The 17,409-nt window shown below is 43.0% G+C and overlaps 1 long non-coding RNA gene across 1 annotated transcript; it reads left to right on the plus strand.

The window, feature by feature from the left end:
• Nucleotides 1-4: 4 nt before the first annotated feature.
• On the plus strand, nt 5-980 carry LOC134486134 (uncharacterized). The gene is made up of 2 exons (XR_010064865.1): nt 5-143; nt 495-980. It is a non-coding gene; the product is annotated as an uncharacterized LOC134486134 (long non-coding RNA).
• The last annotated feature ends 16,429 nt before the right edge of the window (nt 981-17,409 follow it).

The following is a 17,409-nucleotide window of genomic DNA, read 5'->3' on the forward strand; positions in this document are numbered from 1 at the left end:
GTTGCCCGGCTCTTACCTGAAACCCTTCCCTCTCCCCAAAAGTGGGTTGGGCTGAAGTGTCCTTTGCCCGCTGGCTGCCTGCGGGTCAAACTGTGCTTCAGGCAGCTATGGGACCCTACCTCGGCCAAAGCTTCGGGAACCTAGTGAGTTCTGACGACTCTGGGAGCTTTCCAGATGGCTCCTTTCCCCTAAAGCCTTGGAAGTTTTTGGGTTTTTTCTGTTATGTTTCAACCCAGTTTGCTGGTCCATTTGCTAGGCAGTGTTTCTAGCTACTTAAGGGTGACTAGTTTTCAAAGAATGCTCCCACTTAACTAGTAAGGACTTATCCAGAATACATACCTCAGTGGGTGTTACTCAGTATTGTTAGGAATTGATTCCAGGATCCCTTCTCTAAGGATGCCATAATCTATGGTGCTCAAGACCCTTATATAAAAATGGCATAGGACACTTAAAATACCCAATCCAATGTAAATTCTGTGTTCTTTGTTTTCTAGGGAATGACAAAGTCTGCATATTCAGTACAGATGTTTCCAGAATACTTTAGTGTGCAGTTGATTGAATCTGGATGCAGAACTTGGAGCCATGGAGGACCAAGAACGTTGAAAATGCAACAATAAGGGGAAATGCAATTTAAAAGTGGGCTGAAAAGTAAAGACAGACTTTATTAGAGAATATACACATGGTATCCACAGTTGCTAGAATGCCCCCATTAAATGGCCTGTCAGGTATTTTCTTCTTTAATGATTGACATGGGAGGGCCTAGCCCACTGTGGGTGGTGGCACCCTGGGTAGGTGGCCCTGAGTTGTATTGAAAAGCAAGCCAAGCTAGCTACAAGGAGAAAGTCAGTAAGCAGTAAGTACAGTACGCCTGTGCTTCAGTTCCCACCTCCAGGCTCCTGCCTTGGGTTCTTGCCTTGACTTCGCTAAGCAATGGAGCTTAGCCTAAAAGTTGTCCAATAAAGTGAACCCTTCTTCCCCAAGTCATTTTTGGCCATATTTTATCACAGCAATGGGAAGCAAACTAAGGCAATCTTCCTGGAATGCTGGGTTACAAAGTAGGATGAGCAAGGAAAAAAAGAGAGACTGCTTGAACAGAGGGGAGCAGATTTCTGAGGGGTAGGGGGAGAGGCTGTAAGGGAGAGTGGGGCAGTGAGTCAGAACATGTCAGAATGGTCTCAGGGTTTTAGGCTGGCCCGGGAAACGTTATTATACCAGTTAGCTAGGCCACAGCCGGGCACTGACGCTGGAGCAGAGCCGCTCGCCACAGCAATCTTTGCTCTGAATTTTGAAAGGTGACATTTTCTCTGAGATTAATATTTTTCAACTATGCTCTCATTTTCTTGATGAAAATTTGTTTTGAACATTAATGTTGCCAGCTTTTTCTTCAGTATTTATTTTAACTCACCAGTAAGTCTTTCTTTAAAAATGCATATATTTTGTTGAATATTTTAAAACCCTATTTTAACATTAGTCCCATCCCCCAGTCCCTTTTTTTTTTTATTTTACTCCTTGCTATATTTTAATACCAAAGTTGTCTGAATTCTTTTTTTTTATTAACTTGAGTATTTCTTTTTTTTTCTTTATTATTTTTTTTCTTTTTTTTTTATTAACTTGAGTATTTCTTATATACATTTCGAGTGTTATTCCCTTTCCCGGTTTCCGGGCAAACATCCCCCTCCCCCCTCCCCTTCCTTATGGGTGTTCCCCTCCCAACCCTCCCCCCATTGCCGCCCTCCCCCCCACCAGTCTAGTTCACTGGGGGTTCAGTCTTACCAGGACCCAGGGCTTCCCCTTCCACTGGTGCTCTTACTAGGATATTCATTGCTACCTATGGGGTCAGAGTCCAGAGTCAGTCCATGTATAGTCTTTAGGTAGTGGCTTAGTCCCTGGAAGCTCTGGTTGCTTGGCATTGTTGTACTTTTGGGGTCTCGAGCCCCTTCAAGCTCTTCCAGTTCTTTCTCTGATTCCTTCAATAGGGGACCTATTCTCAGTTCAGTGGTTTGCTGCTGGCATTCGCCTCTATATTTGCTGTATTCTGGCTGTGTCTCTCAGGAGCGATCTACATCCGGCTCCTGTCGGTCTGCACTTCTTTGCTTCATCCATCTTGTCTAATTGGGTGGCTGTATATGTATGGGCCACATGTGGGGCAGGCTCTGAATGGGTGTTCCTTCAGTCTCTGTTTTAATCTTTGCCTCTCCCTTCCCTGCCAAGGGTATTCTTTTTCCTCATTTAAAGAAGGAGTGAAGCATTCACATTTTGATCATCCGTCTTGAGTTTCCTTTGTTCTAGGGATCTAGGGTAATTCAAGCATTTGGGCTAATAGCCACTTATCAATGAGTGCATACCATGTATGTCTTTCTGTGATTGGGTTAGCTCACTCAGGATGATATTTTCCAGTTCCAACCATTTGCCTACGAATTTCATAAACTCTTTGTTTTTGATAGCTGAGTAATATTCCATTGTGTAGATGTACCACATTTTCTGTATCCATTCCTCTGTTGAAGGGCATCTGGGTTCTTTCCATTTTCTGGCTATTATAAATAAGGCTGCGATGAACATAGTGGAGCACGTGTCTCTTTTATATGTTGAGGCATCTTTTGGGTATATGCCCAAGAGAGGTATAGCTGGATCCTCAGGCAGTTCAATGTCCAATTTTCTGAGGAACCTCCAGACTGATTTCCAGAATGGTTTTACCAGTCTGCAATCCCACCAACAATGGAGGAGTGTTCCTCTTTCTCCACATCCTCGCCAGCATCTGCTGTCACCTGAGTTTTTGATCTTAGCCAATCGCACTGGTGTGAGGTGAAATCTCAGGGTTGTTTTGATTTGCATTTCCCTTATGACTAAAGATGTTGAACATTTCTTTAGGTGTTTCTCAGCCATTCGGCATTCCTCAGCTGTGAATTCTTTGTTTAGCTCTGAACCCCATTTTTTAATAGGGTTATTTGTTTCCCTGCGGTCTAACTTCTTGAGTTCTTTGTATATTTTGGATATAAGGCCTCTATCTGTTGTAGGATTGGTAAAGATCTTTTCCCAATCTGTTGGTTGCCGTTTTGTCCTAACCACAGTGTCCTTTGCCTTACAGAAGCTTTGCAGTTTTATGAGATCCCATTTGTCGATTCTTGATCTTAGAGCATGAGCCATTGGTGTTTTGTTCAGGAAATTTTTTCCAGTGCCCATGTGTTCCAGATGCTTCCCTAGTTTTTCTTCTATTAGTTTGAGTGTGTCTGGTTTGATGTGGAGGTCCTTGATCCACTTGGACTTAAGCTTTGTACAGGGTGATAAGCATGGATCGATCTGCATTCTTCTACATGTTGCCCTCCAGTTGAACCAGCACCATTTGCTGAAAATGCTATCTTTTTTCCATTGGATGGTTTTGGCTCCTTTGTCAAAAATCAAGTGACCATAGGTGTGTGGGTTCATTTCTGGGTCTTCAATTCTATTCCATTGGTCTATCTGTCTGTCTCTGTACCAATACCATGCAGTTTTTATCACTATTGCTCTGTAATACTGCTTGAGTTCAGGGATAGTGATTCCCCCTGAAGTCCTTTTATTGTTGAGGATAGCTTTAGCTATCCTGGGTTTTTTGTTATTCCAGATGAATTTGCAAATTGTTCTGTCTAACTCTTTGAAGAATTGGATTGGTATTTTGATGGGGATTGCATTGAATCTGTAGATTGCTTTTGGTAAAATGGCCATTTTTACTATATTAATCCTGCCAATCCATGAGCATGGGAGATCTTTCCATCTTCTGAGGTCTTCTTCAATTTCTTTCCTCAGTGTCTTGAAGTTCTTATTGTACAGATCTTTTACTTGCTTGGTTAAAGTCACACCGAGATACTTTATATTATTTGGGTCTATTATGAAGGGTGTCGTTTCCCTAATTTCTTTCTCGGCTTGTTTCTCTTTTGTATAGAGGAAGGCAACTGATTTATTTGAGTTAATTTTATACCCAGCCACTTTGCTGAAGTTGTTTATCAGCTTTAGTAGTTCTCTGGTGGAACTTTTGGGATCACTTAAATATACTATCATGTCATTTGCAAATAGTGATATTTTGACCTCTTCTTTTCCGATCTGTATCCCTTTGATCTCCTTTTGTTGTCTGATTGCTCTGGCTAGAACTTCAAGAACTATATTGAATAAGTAGGGAGAGAGTGGGCAGCCTTGTCTAGTCCCTGATTTTAGTGGGATTGCTTCAAGTTTCTCTCCATTTAGTTTAATGTTAGCAACTGGTTTGCTGTATATGGCTTTTACTATGTTTAGGTATGGGCCTTGAATTCCTATTCTTTCCAGGACTTTTATCATGAAGGGGTGTTGAATTTTGTCAAATGCTTTCTCAGCATCTAATGAAATAATCATGTGGTTCTGTTCTTTCAGTTTGTTTATATGATGGATCACGTTGATGGTTTTCCGTATATTAAACCATCCCTGCATGCCTGGGATGAAGCCTACTTGATCATGGTGGATGATTGTTTTGATGTGCTCTTGAATTCGGTTTGCCAGAATTTTATTGAGTATTTTTGCGTCGATATTCATAAGGGAAATTGGTCTGAAGTTCTCTTTCTTTGTTGTGTCTTTGTGTGGTTTAGGTATAAGAGTAATTGTGGCTTCGTAGAAGGAATTCGGTAGGGCTCCATCTGTTTCAATTTTGTGGAATAGTTTGGATAATATTGGTATGAGGTCTTCTATGAAGGTTTGATAGAATTCTGCACTAAACCCGTCTGGACCTGGGCTCTTTTTGGTTGGGAGACCTTTAATGACTGCTTCTATTTCCTTAGGAGTTATGGGGTTGTTTAACTGGTTTATCTGTTCCTGATTTAACCTCGATACCTGGTATCTGTCTAGGAAATTGTCCATTTCCTGAAGATTTTCAAATTTTGTTGAATATAGGTTTTTATAGTAAGATCTGATGATTTTTTGAATTTCCTCCGAATCTGTAGTTATGTCTCCCTTTTCATTTCTGATTTTGTTAATTTGGACACACTCTCTGTGTCCTCTCGTTAGTCTGGCTAAGGGTTTATCTATCTTGTTGATTTTCTCAAAGAACCAACTTTTGGTTCTGTTGATTCTTTCTATGGTCCTTTTTGTTTCTACTTGGTTGATTTCAGCTCTGAGTTTGATTATTTCCTGCCTTCTACTCCTCCTGGGTGTATTTGCTTCTTTTTGTTCTAGAGCTTTTAGGTGTGCTGTCAAGCTGCTGACATATGCTCTTTCCTGTTTCTTTCTGCAGGCACTCAGCGCTATGAGTTTTCCTCTTAGCACAGCTTTCATTGTGTCCCATAAGTTTGAGTATGTTGTATCTTCATTTTCATTAAATTCTAAAAAGTTTTTAATTTCTTTCTTTATTTCTTCCTTGACCAGGTTATCATTGAGTAGAGCATTGTTCAATTTCCACGTATATGTGGGCATTCTTCCCTTATTGTTATTGAAGACCAGTTTTAGGCCGTGGTGGTCCGATAGCACGCATGGGATTATTTCTATCTTTCTGTACCTGTTGAGGCCCGTTTTTTGACCAATTATATGGTCAATTTTGGAGAAAGTACCATGAGGAGCTGAGAAGAAGGTATATCCTTTTGCTTTAGGATAGAATGTTCTATAAATATCCGTTAAGTCCATTTGGCTCATGACTTCTCGTAGTCTGTCTACATCACTGTTTAATTTCTGTTTCCATGATCTGTCCATTGATGAGAGTGGGGTGTTGAAATCTCCCACTATTATTGTGTGAGGTGCAATGTGTGTTTTGAGCTTTAGTAAGGTTTCTTTTACGTATGTAGGTGCCCTTGTATTTGGGGCATAGATATTTAGGATTGAGAGTTCATCTTGGTTGATTTTTCCTTTGATGAATATGAAGTGTCCTTCCTTATCTTTTTTGATGACTTTTAGTTGGAAATTGATTTTATTTGATATTAGAATGGCTACTCCAGCTTGCTTCTTCTGACCATTTGCTTGGAAAGTTGTTTTCCAGCCTTTCACTCTGAGGTAGTGTCTGTCTTTGTCTCTGAGGTGTGTTTCCTGTAGGCAGCAGAATGCAGGGTCCTCGTTGCGTATCCAGTTTGTTAATCTATGTCTTTTTATTGGGGAGTTGAGGCCATTGATATTGAGAGATATTAAGGAATAGTGATTATTGCTTCCCGTTATATTCATATTTGGATGTGAGGTTATGTTTGTGTGCTTTCATTCTCTTTGTTTTGTTGCCAAGACGATTAGTTTCTTGCTTCTTCTAGGGTATAGCTTGCCTCCTTATGTTGGGCTTTACCCTTTATTATCCTTTGTAGTGCTGGATTTGTAGAAAGATATTGTGTAAATTTGGTTTTGTCATGGAATATCTTGGTTTCTCCATCTATGTTAATTGAGAGTTTTGCTGGATACAGTAACCTGGGCTGGCATTTGTGTTCTCTTAGGTTCTGTATAACATCAGTCCAGGATCTTCTGGCCTTCATAGTTTCTGGCGAGAAGTCTGGTGTGATTCTGATAGGTCTCCCTTTATATGTTACTTGACCTTTTTCCCTTACTGCTTTTAATATTCTTTCTTTATTTTGTGCGTTTGGTGTTTTGACAATTATGTGACGGGAGGTGTTTCTTTTCTGGTCCAATCTGTTTGGAGTTCTGTAGGCTTCTTGTATGTCTATGGGTATCTCTTTTTTTAGGTTAGGGAAGTTTTCTTCTATGATTTTGTTGAAGATATTTACTGGTCCTTTGAGCTGGGAGTCTTCACTCTCTTCTATACCTATTATCCTTAGGTTTGATCTTCTCATTGAGTCCTGGATTTCCTGTATGTTTTGGACCAGTAGCTTTTTCTGCTTTACATTATCTTTGACAGTTGAGTCAATGATTTCTATGGAATCTTCTGCTCCTGAGATTCTCTCTTCCATCTCTTGTATTCTGTTGGTGAAGCTTGTATCTACAGCTCCTTGTCTCTTCTTTTGGTTTTCTATATCCAGGGTTGTTTCCATTTGTTCTTTCTTGATTGCTTCTATTTCCATTTTTAATTCCTTCAACTGTTTGATTGTGTTTTCCTGGAATTCTTTCAGGGATTTTTGCGATTCCTCTCTGTAGGCTTTTACTTGTTTATTAATGTTTTCCTGTGCTTCCCTAAGTGTGTTCATGTCTTTCTTGAAGTCCTCCAGCATCATGATCAAATATGATTTTGAAACTAGATCTTGCTTTTCTGGTGTGTTTGGATATTCCATGTTTGTTTTGGTGGGAGAATTGGGCTCCGATGATGGCATGTAGTCTTGGTTTCTGTTGCTTGGGTTCCTGCGCTTGCCTCTCGCCATCAGATTATCTCTAGTGTTACTTTGTTCTGCTATTTCTGACAGTGGCTAGACTGTCCTATAAGCCTGTGTGTCAGGAGTGCTGTAGACCTGTTTTCCTCTCTTTCATTCAGTTATGGGGACAGAGTGTTCTGCTTTCGGGCGTGTAGTTTTTCCTCTCTACAGGTCTTCAGCTGTTCCTGTGGGCCTGTGTCTTGAGTTCACCAGGCAGCTTTCTTGCAGCAGAAAATTTGGTCTTACCTGTGGTCCCGAGGCTCAGGTTCGCTCGTGGGGTGCTGCCCAGGGGCTCTCTGCAGCGGCAGCAACCAGGAAGACCTGTGCCGCCCCTTCCGGGAGCTTCAGTGCACCAGGGTTCCAGATGGTTTTTGGCTTTTTCCTCTGGCGTCCGAGATGTGTGTGCAGGGAGCAGTCTCTTCTGGTTTCCCAGGCTTGTCTGCCTCTCTGAAGGTTTAGCTCTCCCTCCCACGGGATTTGGGTGCAGAGAACTGTTTATCCGGTCTGTATCCTTCAGGGTCCGGCGGTGTCTCTGGCAGGTGTCCTGCTGCTCCTGGGCCCTCCCCCACGGGAGCCCAGAGGCCTTATACAGTTTCCTCTTGGGCCAGGGATGTGGGCAGGGGTGAGCAGTGTTGGTGGTCTCTTCCGCTCTGCAGCCTCAGGAGTGCCCACCTGACCAGGCGGTTGGGTCTCTCTCTCACCGGGTCTGGGAGCAGAGAGCTGCTGCGGGCCGGGATCCCTTTTTTTTTTTTTTTTTTTTTTTTTTACCGATTTGCTTTAGTCTATGACTTTGTGAAATAAAAGAAGGTGACTTCAGAGGGTTTTTGAGAGGGAGGTAACAAAAGGATAGAGACAAAATTATTTGAGTCTTTATATGTTTAGTCTTTCACTAAAATCACATCGATCTCTCTGACATAATTATGCACCAGGCACTGTTACAGGTGCTTGGCCTACCAGAGAGAACAAAATCAAAGCCTGTGAGTTGTTTATTGTTTATGTTGCTGTGGTAGAATCAAACCCCAGGCTTTGTGTGTACTAAGCAGGCTTTCTATCACTAAGTGATTAAACTGTCATATTAAGGTTATAATTGCAGTGGTGAAACACCATGACTAAAGCTACTAGGGGAGGAAAAGGTTTATTTGACTTACACTTCCCCGTCACTGCCCATCACTGCATGAAATCAAGACTGGAGCTGATGCAGAAGCCATGGAGTCTGCAGCTTACTGGCTTGCTCCTCATGGCTTGCTCAGTCTGTTTTCTTATAGAACCCAGGACCACCAGCCCAGGAATGGCACCACCCACAATGGGCTGGGCCCTGCCCCATTGGTCACTAAAAAAACGCCTTACAAGCTTCCCTAGAAACCCAATCTTATAGAGGCATTTTCTCAATGGAGGTTCCCTCCTCTCAGATAATTATAATTTGTGTGAAATTGACATAAAACTAACCAGCATAGTCCTTTATAATTTTTCGATGATACTTTTTGTCAAATTCATTTCTTAGTTGGAAAAAAAAAACCTAGAAATGCTGTCTACTATATGGCAGGAAGCATTTTAAATGCTTAAAAAAAAAGCTTCAAGTCAGTTAAAACTGGAGTTAGATGACTCTAACTTGATGCCTGACATAAAATGGGGGGTCACTGGTGTGTCAATAGCAGTAAAGAGTCACCCCTGCCAATACCACGATTACCACCTTCACTACTACATTATCCTTCTTGAGGCTTTCTCAAACTCCTCAGAACATCCCGAAACAGAAGGAGCAGAAAGTTGAACAAAGCCCTATATATTCTGAAAGGCAAAGCTGTTTTTTTTTCTAGCTGATGTGGCTGTCTGTTTCCTTTTGAGGTGAGCTCTCACTAGCCCAGGTTGGCCTTGAATTTACTGTGTAGCTACAGCTGATCCTGAAATCCGGACTCCGTTATTTCTACTTTCTGAATTACCTGCATATATTTTTATGTGCCTGCTGGAGATTCGAACTCAGGTCCTTGTGCTTGCAGAGCAATTGCTCTTATACACTGAGCCATCTTCCTAGCCCTCCTTTTATTTTTAATTCTTCATTCTTTCTTATTAAAAATTCTGAAAAACTTGGATTTGTCATACCTGCTTCCCTCTGGGGGATGTGTATGTATATGTATGTATGTGCGGTGGGGGGTTGTGGGCACATTCGTGTGAATGTGGTGTCAAGGGGATAACTTCTTCTACTGCAGGCTCTGGGAATTGAACTCAGGTACTCAGGCTTGCCAAGTGTTTCTACACAATTTGCCATCTCACAGCAAGGTGAGGGGCTCTTAAATTTTAAAAGGCACTACTGTACTTAGAAGCCAACTCTTTTGCACTTGTCCTCCTTCTTATTTTGATGTATAAACCATGGCTTTGATGATGGAAGCTGCAGCAGTCCCACTGAAACCTAGCTGTGGTCTTGAAGGTAAAAGTCACAGTAGCAGGGAGAGGCGGAAGGGGCTCCTATCCTGATACCAGGAAGATGCTGTTCCAACCAGGACTGCCTTTCTCTGGGTTTGTTTTAATGTAGGAGGAAATAAATCTCCATCTTGTTTTCGTGTGCTATTACATGGGCTTTGCCTCACAACAAAGGAACCTAATTTTGACCGACTCAAGAAAGTTTGAACCCTGAAGTCATCGCTTTGAAAATAAAAGGCTTGTTTATGTAAGTGCATGTTACTGGTTTTTATTGTGTATATTTATGGTGGGAATCTTGGTCTCCCCTCGCTGTTGTCATGCAATGTTGAATTCAGAACACTACTATCCTTTTAGGATCTCAGAGTTTTACAGCTAATAATTAAGTTTTATACTAGTGAGGCAGCATACGATTACAGTGACTTTATAGGGAAACAAATGACGTTGAGTTCAGCTGATTGGCGCCTTACCGAAATAGATTACACATGAGCTACAACAGAACCAGTTCAGAACCTGTCATCCCAAACACACTGACCACAGAAAGTACCATCTTCACAACAGCCAGCGTATGAAGGGAAATGCCTCAGGCTCGCCTCTTCATGTCACGTGTCATAGCCTGTCCTGGAAACATCTAGGAATCTGTTGGGTCTGAAGAAGACATTTTTATCATTCAGGGTTTTAAAGTGATTTTGAAAAGGCATGCATAGCCCAGTGGGAAGAATTTGCTGTTCTCATCAAGAGCTTTAGTGACAGCAGATGATACAAATACAAGAGATTTATATACCAATCATTTTTAAATGTTGGATGAAGAAAACCTTACTATTCTGAGCCACACCAACCATAGCCTTGCTTTGCTTGAATTTGTCAAGGTTCTCAGGAACAGCACCAAGAGAATGCATGTGTAATTACAGGATGTGATTTATTAGATCAGCCTTCACCATCAGAGGCTGGGGAGGCTCCTGATGGCTGTCTGCAAGTTGGAGAGCTGAGGAGACCAGGGGCTGCTCAGTCTAAGGAGCTAAATCCTCAGAGTGAGAGAACTGGAGAGTGCAGCTTTGCCTGAAAGCTGAGGGAATCTCATGAATGCTAAGGTAGCTGCAGCCTGAATTCTGCAGCAGTGGCAGACACAAAGGGCTCAACAGCCATGAAGAATCCAACTTCCTCTTCTGCCTCCTGACCCATCTGGGCCTGTGGCCTATTGGACAGGGGCCACTCATGGTCAGTAGTAGGTCCTTCCCTCCTGCTCAAGAACCTGCTGACCTTATTGCTTTCTTAAATATGTGTGTGTGTGTGTGTGTGTGTGTGTGTGTGTGTGTGAGTGAGAGAGAGAGAGAAAGAGAGAGAGAGAGAGAGAGAGAGAGAGAGAGTCAGAGGCAAGTAGATCTAAGTTTGAGACCAACCTGGTCTACATGAAGAATTCTAGGCTAGCCAAAGCTACATAATAAATAAGATCCTATCTCAAAAAGAGAAAAGAAAGGAAAACGAAAGTAAAGAAAAAATTATTTAAGGTGAATCCACACATTCAGAGGACTTAGGCAGCTGCTATCAGAAGACATAAGAACGCACCAGCAAATATTCTTAACGGGTTAGGGGTGGGTAGGGCTACCACACCTAAAAACTTCTGTTTATCTCTTATTTTTGGTTGTTGGTGAATTCATTTTAAAAATGGAATGTGTGAGCCAGGAGGTGGTGGTCCACATCTTTAATCCCCACAGAGTAGGCAGAGGCAGCAGAGGCAAGCAGATCTCTGTGAGTTCAAGGACAGCCTGGTCTATAGAACAAGTTCCAGGGCAGCCAGGGCTACACAGAGAAACCCTATCTTGAAAAGTCAATAAATAAGTAAATAAATGGATGAATGAATGACTAAATGAATGAATGAACGAGAACTGCTCACTTGCTACAGAATATGTACTTTTAAACCTTTGTATTGAAGTATAAATATGCTTAGAAAGACACACAGACTATGTAGTGCACACTGGCTGAGTCACCATGCTTACCCTGATAACAGCTATGTAAAATGCAGGATGCTGTTTTGGAAAATAGTTTGTCAATTTTTCAAAAAGGTGAAATGGTAATTCTGGCCATCGGTATATATCCAAAAGTGTTGCATGAAATACAAAGACTATATTCGTACAAACGCTGGTGCATGAGAACTGAGGTGGTAGCTTTGTGGCATAGATGAAACCCTGAGTGTAGTTACTGGGACTGAAAAACAACAACAACAACAACAACAACAAAAAACCAAAAGCTTTGGCTACATGTGTACATACATGTCTTCGGATGCATTATTTATAAAGGACAAAATGTCCATATATGGTAGCCATGTTCATCATTTGGTAGATACACAAACATAGCATGTTTGCACAATAGAATGTCAATAAAAAGGGCTAAAAGACATACATGCTACCATAGGCATGAGCCCTGGTAATAGTGTACTAAATGACAGCAGAGGGGCACTGTTTCTTACAGCTGGGCTGGAGCTGTAACATCTGGTCAGTAAAAGAACCAGAAAATTAATACATGGAACACTCTGGAAAATTCATTAAAAAGAAACAGATATACCTTGTGGGCCACTTTAACATTCCCCTCTTTCCTTCCTCCATCGGGTGTAAACGGGACCTGGGAGTGAGGCAGCCATTTTGCAACCCCAGGGTAACAAATGGAAGATGAGCTCTGTAAGCCAGGGAATGCACTCAGAAGCTAAAAGCAACCCGGGCCCCTGCTCCCTGGGGAACTGCCTTATCAGCCAGGGGAGTGAATCTCCAGCCTTGTGATTTTTCCAGGAACACACCGCTTATCTGTGCAAGACACTTTATGTCCATTTGCCTTTTGTCACTTTCTGCCAGTCTTACTGAAAACATGTGTGAGAATTGGAGGGCTTCAAGAAACAGGCCCTAAAACACAGCACTGGCTTGGGGAGAGGTGAAGTTTTGATAATGAGGACCCAATTTCACAAGCTGCAAAGTGCGGGACTCTGGTTACACGGTGTAAAAACATTCTCCATGGAAAACTGTCTCCTTTTGTTTCTTGGGACATAAACCACGGTGTTTTATGTTGTTGTTAGGGAAAGAGTAGATTTTAATTTATGTTGTCAGAGCCTGGTTATTTCTTGCTCCTGTCAGCAAAGCCTCTAAGGACAAAGTAAATTCAAATTAGAGCTGGTCACTCTGTGAGTAGAGATGACTGGTAAAACAGAATACCCAAGCACCACTATCTTAATTGGTACCACAAAAGGCCTGGGCCTTGGTGTTTTATGAGATTTGTTTAGCTAATAGTTCCAGAGGGCTGAGATCAAGGAATCACTGTACCAGTAAACTCTCTACTTTCTGTGTCCCACAGAAAGGAAACTGACAGCAGACCGAAGAGGCCAGGGATGTGTGTGTGTGTGTGTGTGGGTGTGTGTGTGTGTGTGTGTGTGTGTGTGTGTGTGTGTGTTGGTCAATATGCTTTGTAACAACTCACCCACTGGAGAAATCAACATTATTCCCATCCGAGGCCTGTGACCTCACAACCTAATTATCGTGTGTTGGGTTCTACCTCCTAAAATTTACCTCACCTCAGAGTTGCCAAGGTTTAGATGTTAGTACAGTCCTCTGCCTCTGGTTCCCATAGGGGTTGTGTGAATAGGCCCAGCTGTGAGTTGCTTTATAGCCACAGAGCTAAAGCTTAGGGCACCTTAATAATTTACAAGGCACAGTAAACATGGCTGCCCTTGGCTTGGTAGGAAAACATTGCCCCCACCTTCCCGGGCTGTTTGCTGTACAAACAGCACCCATCCATTTTGAAAACCTAGACTAATAGGAATAGTACTGGATTGAAATTCCTTCATAGTCAACAGTTAATTGAGCTACGGTCACTTCATTTAGATACTGGTTTGACACAGTCCCCACAGCTCCCCGTGTTACGACTTCTACCGCTACCTTAATCATTTATATTACACACCTAGCCTCCAAAGCGCTGGAGGTTAGGAGCTTGTGCCCAGGAACGTCTTCGTAAAAGCAAATCTGATTGTTTCTCTTCTTAAAATCCGCATGCATGGCTGAGCATTGCTTATACCAGCAATCCTCAAAGTGCCCTTGGAAGCACTGTTAGAGCTTGGTAAATTCCTCTTCTCTCCCACTCTATCTATCTGTCTCCAGGCTCTGCCTGCATCTCAGCAAATCTACAGCTGGACAGGGAAGTGCCGACAGAATCTGGTGCGGGTGTTTGTCACAGAGACACACTAGACTATTGAGTAAGATCCCAATTCCTGACACATTGCTGGTCCCACCATATTGAACTGCTTTCCCTCAGTGCACCAGCCTGGTTCAGATGCCAGGCCTATACCTCAAACGTTCATGCTCCAGTGTCCACTGATGAACACACACATGAGTTTTTGACACTCTGATGAGACCTATGTCTTCTGAGACATGTTGTGTGTCTGCTTAGCCTTCCCTCTCTCCAGAGGAAGGAAAAACCCCCTCCCCTATTTTCCCTTTGTACCTACCACATTTGTTCTCTCCCTTTCCCTACTGGGCTAAAAGCCCATGATAGCCATGACCATGAGTGAGTTGCTAGACTTTGACTTTGCAACAAGGGATCTCTAGCAAAGTCCTTGATTCTCATGGGATTCTTAGAAACAGTCAAAGAATGAAAATATTAGTTTCTGGAGCTGGAGAGATGGGTCAGCAGTTAAGAGCACTTGCTGTTCTTTCAGAAGACCCAGGTCTGGTTCCCAGTACCTACCCAGTGTCTTTCAACCACCTGTCACTGCAGTTCTAAGAGATCTGACACCCTCTTCTGACTTCACAAGCTCCTACAATCATGGTGGCACATGCACACATGCAGGCACAGGCACTCACCATTAGTGAAAAAAATCTTAATTATGTATTTGGTAGAGCTGGAGAGATGGTTCAGAGGTTAAGAGCATTGGCTGCCCTTGCAGAGAACCTGGACTCAGTGGTGACTTACAATCACCCATAATTCCAGTTTCAGAGGATCCAATGCTGTCTAACCTCTGGGGCAATACATGTGGTATACATACATGCCAGCAAAAACATTCATACATGTAAATAAATCTTTAAAAAGTTTCTGATAATTTAACCAAATACACAATTCCTATATCTCTAGTTATGAGAATTCACTTCAAACTAAAAAATAAGTGGAGAGGTTGGGTTAAAAGGGGGAGAGTGGTTATAAAAGAAGTTATCTCAAATTTCTGCTGGTCTAGGAGCTCCCAGAATGAAGCAGGTTTAACATATCAGGTTGTGTACCCTGGGGTCCCTGCTGATGTTGCCAAGGACTGACTCCAGATAGGCCCTGCTGGACCAGCAACAGCAGTCAATCATTTCCGACGGCTTTCCTTACAAAGAGGCTGCTGGAAGGATTTTTAGGAAACGACTCTTGCATCTGGAGACTCTGAGTCTGAGTCTGAGTCTGAGTCTGAGTCTGAGTCTGAGTCTGAGTCTGAGTCTGAGTCTGACTCTGACTCTGACTCTGACTCTGACTCTGACTCTGACTCTGACTCTGACTGAGTCTGAGTAAGCAGTACTTCTCCATGGCTTCTGCATCAGTTCCTGCCTCCAGGTTCCTGCCCTCCTTGAGTTCCAGGCCTGACTTTGTTCAGTGATACACTGATACCTGGAAGTGTAAGTGAAATACTTCTGTGGTGGTTTGAATAAGGATGCCCACTCCCCTATTGTCTCAAAGATTTGAAAGCTTTGTCACTAGTGAGTGGCACTACTTGACAGGGATTAGGAGTTATGGCCTTGTTGGAGAAAGTGTGTCATTAGAGTAGGCTCTGGGGTTTCAAATGCTCAAGCTAGGCGCTCTCTCTCTCTCTCTCTCTCTCTCTTTCTTCCCCTCCCTCCCTCTCTCCCTCCCTCTCTTCCTCCCTCACCCACTGTGGACCCAGATATAGAACTCCCAGCTACTCTCTAGCACCATGCCTGCCTCCATGTTCCCACCATAATGACAATGGACTGAACCTCTGAACTGTAAGCCAGCTCCAGTTAGATGTTTTTCTTTATAAGAATCGCTATGGTCATGGCATCTCGTCCGAGCAGGAGAACAGTGACTAAATTGCTTTCAATCATGGCATTTTGTCATGGTAATGGAAACCGTAACCAAGCCAATACCTTAGTTAGTCAGTCAGGTTGTTGGTCTGAAGTTCAACATTAAACCCAGGACTAGTCACTTGCTAGGCAAGGGTCCTGCTCTAAATTACACTGCCACCCACTAATGAGTGCTTTGGAGGGCACTGAACATTTACATGCCAGATTGTTCTACATGCAAACTCATCCAAAGAGTTTCCCATTCTAGCAGGGGCAGGCTCAAAGACAATACCATCTGCAAATAATGCTATATGTTAGAAGGTAGACAGTGCTATGGGGGATGAGGAAAAGGGAAAAGAACATAGAACAGGATAAGGAGGGAACATTGGTAGAAAGCTAGTGTTTAGTAAGTGGTTATCTTGCCTGGCCTAGTGGTATATGCCTGTAATCCCAGCACTCAGGAGGCTGAGGCTAATAGAAGAATGGGTTTGAGGCAAGACCTGAGTTAAATTGTAAGATTCTCTAGAAAATGGATGAATGAATAGTGAGCGACTTACCCAGCACATGGAGAGCCAGGTAGGAGGTGATAGGAGTGGGGGTCATATGACTTCCTTGAAGGAGCACAAGATGGCTGATCCTACAAGAAAGGGTTTGCATGTGCGTGCATGTGCGTGCATGTGTGTGCATATGTGTGCATGTGTGCATATGTGTGCATGTGTGTGCAGGTGCCTGAAAAGGCTGGAGGCTTTAGGTCTGCTTAGATTGGAAGGTGGCAGCAAGAATCTCAACTCCAAAGGACATTCCAGGCAGAGAAAGCCACGCGTCTAAAGGCCTGCAGTCTTGAAAGCAGATGGGGCTGGGGACTGAAGGGATCCCGGGGAGCCGGGGGAGGGAAGGCATAGAAGATGAAGCTGTTGAGGATCGCAGGGCCAGGATGTGAAGGGACCATGCCCTGCTAAGGAGTTTGCACTTTACCCTGTAGACAGCGGGAGTCCTGTTGATGATTTTATGCAGGGGAATGACATGTTTATATTTATTTTGAGGAAGATAATTCTGGCAGATGTAGTGGGGTGGTGAGAGACTGGGCAAGCCACTTAACCTCGCTCATCCTCCGCTTCACCATCTATCACGTAAGACCCAGTGTATCTGCTCTTCCTACCTCGTAGGATTCTGGTGAGGAAGAGCTGAGATAAGAGATGGGAAAACACTTTGGAACATATATGGTACTATAAAAGTGAAAGCCGGCCCTGCTGTTATTTCAGCTGGGCTGTGTGTGGGAATGTGGTTTCAGAGGAGTCTGAAGAGTCGAGGAGAGACGCAGAGGAGAGGCCATAGTCCTGTCTCCCTCAGAAAAGAAAACCAAATAATCCTTTAATTTATTGAATCCCTATTCTGGCATTCTGCTGCACAAAGAACTAACGGGATTTTTTGTGGAACACGGAGAAAGCCAACTCAGGAGGCTGTGGTCTAACCGGAAACAGAGATAAGCACCCACTGCTGGGTGTGGCAGTGCACACCTTTGATCCCAGCCCCTGGGAGGCAGAAGCATTTTGTGACTCTCTGTGAGTTTAAGGCCAGCCTGGTCTACAGTCAGAGCTCTATAGTGGGACCCTGTCTCAAAACAATACCCCCCCAAAATAAATTCTGAAAGAGTACTCAATCCAGGAAAAAGGCAAGTTGTAAAAATACGATCCAAT

Source organism: Rattus norvegicus, chromosome 3 (assembly GCF_036323735.1).
Source record: "Rattus norvegicus strain BN/NHsdMcwi chromosome 3, GRCr8, whole genome shotgun sequence".
In the NCBI taxonomy this organism is placed as follows: Eukaryota; Metazoa; Chordata; class Mammalia; order Rodentia; family Muridae; genus Rattus; species Rattus norvegicus.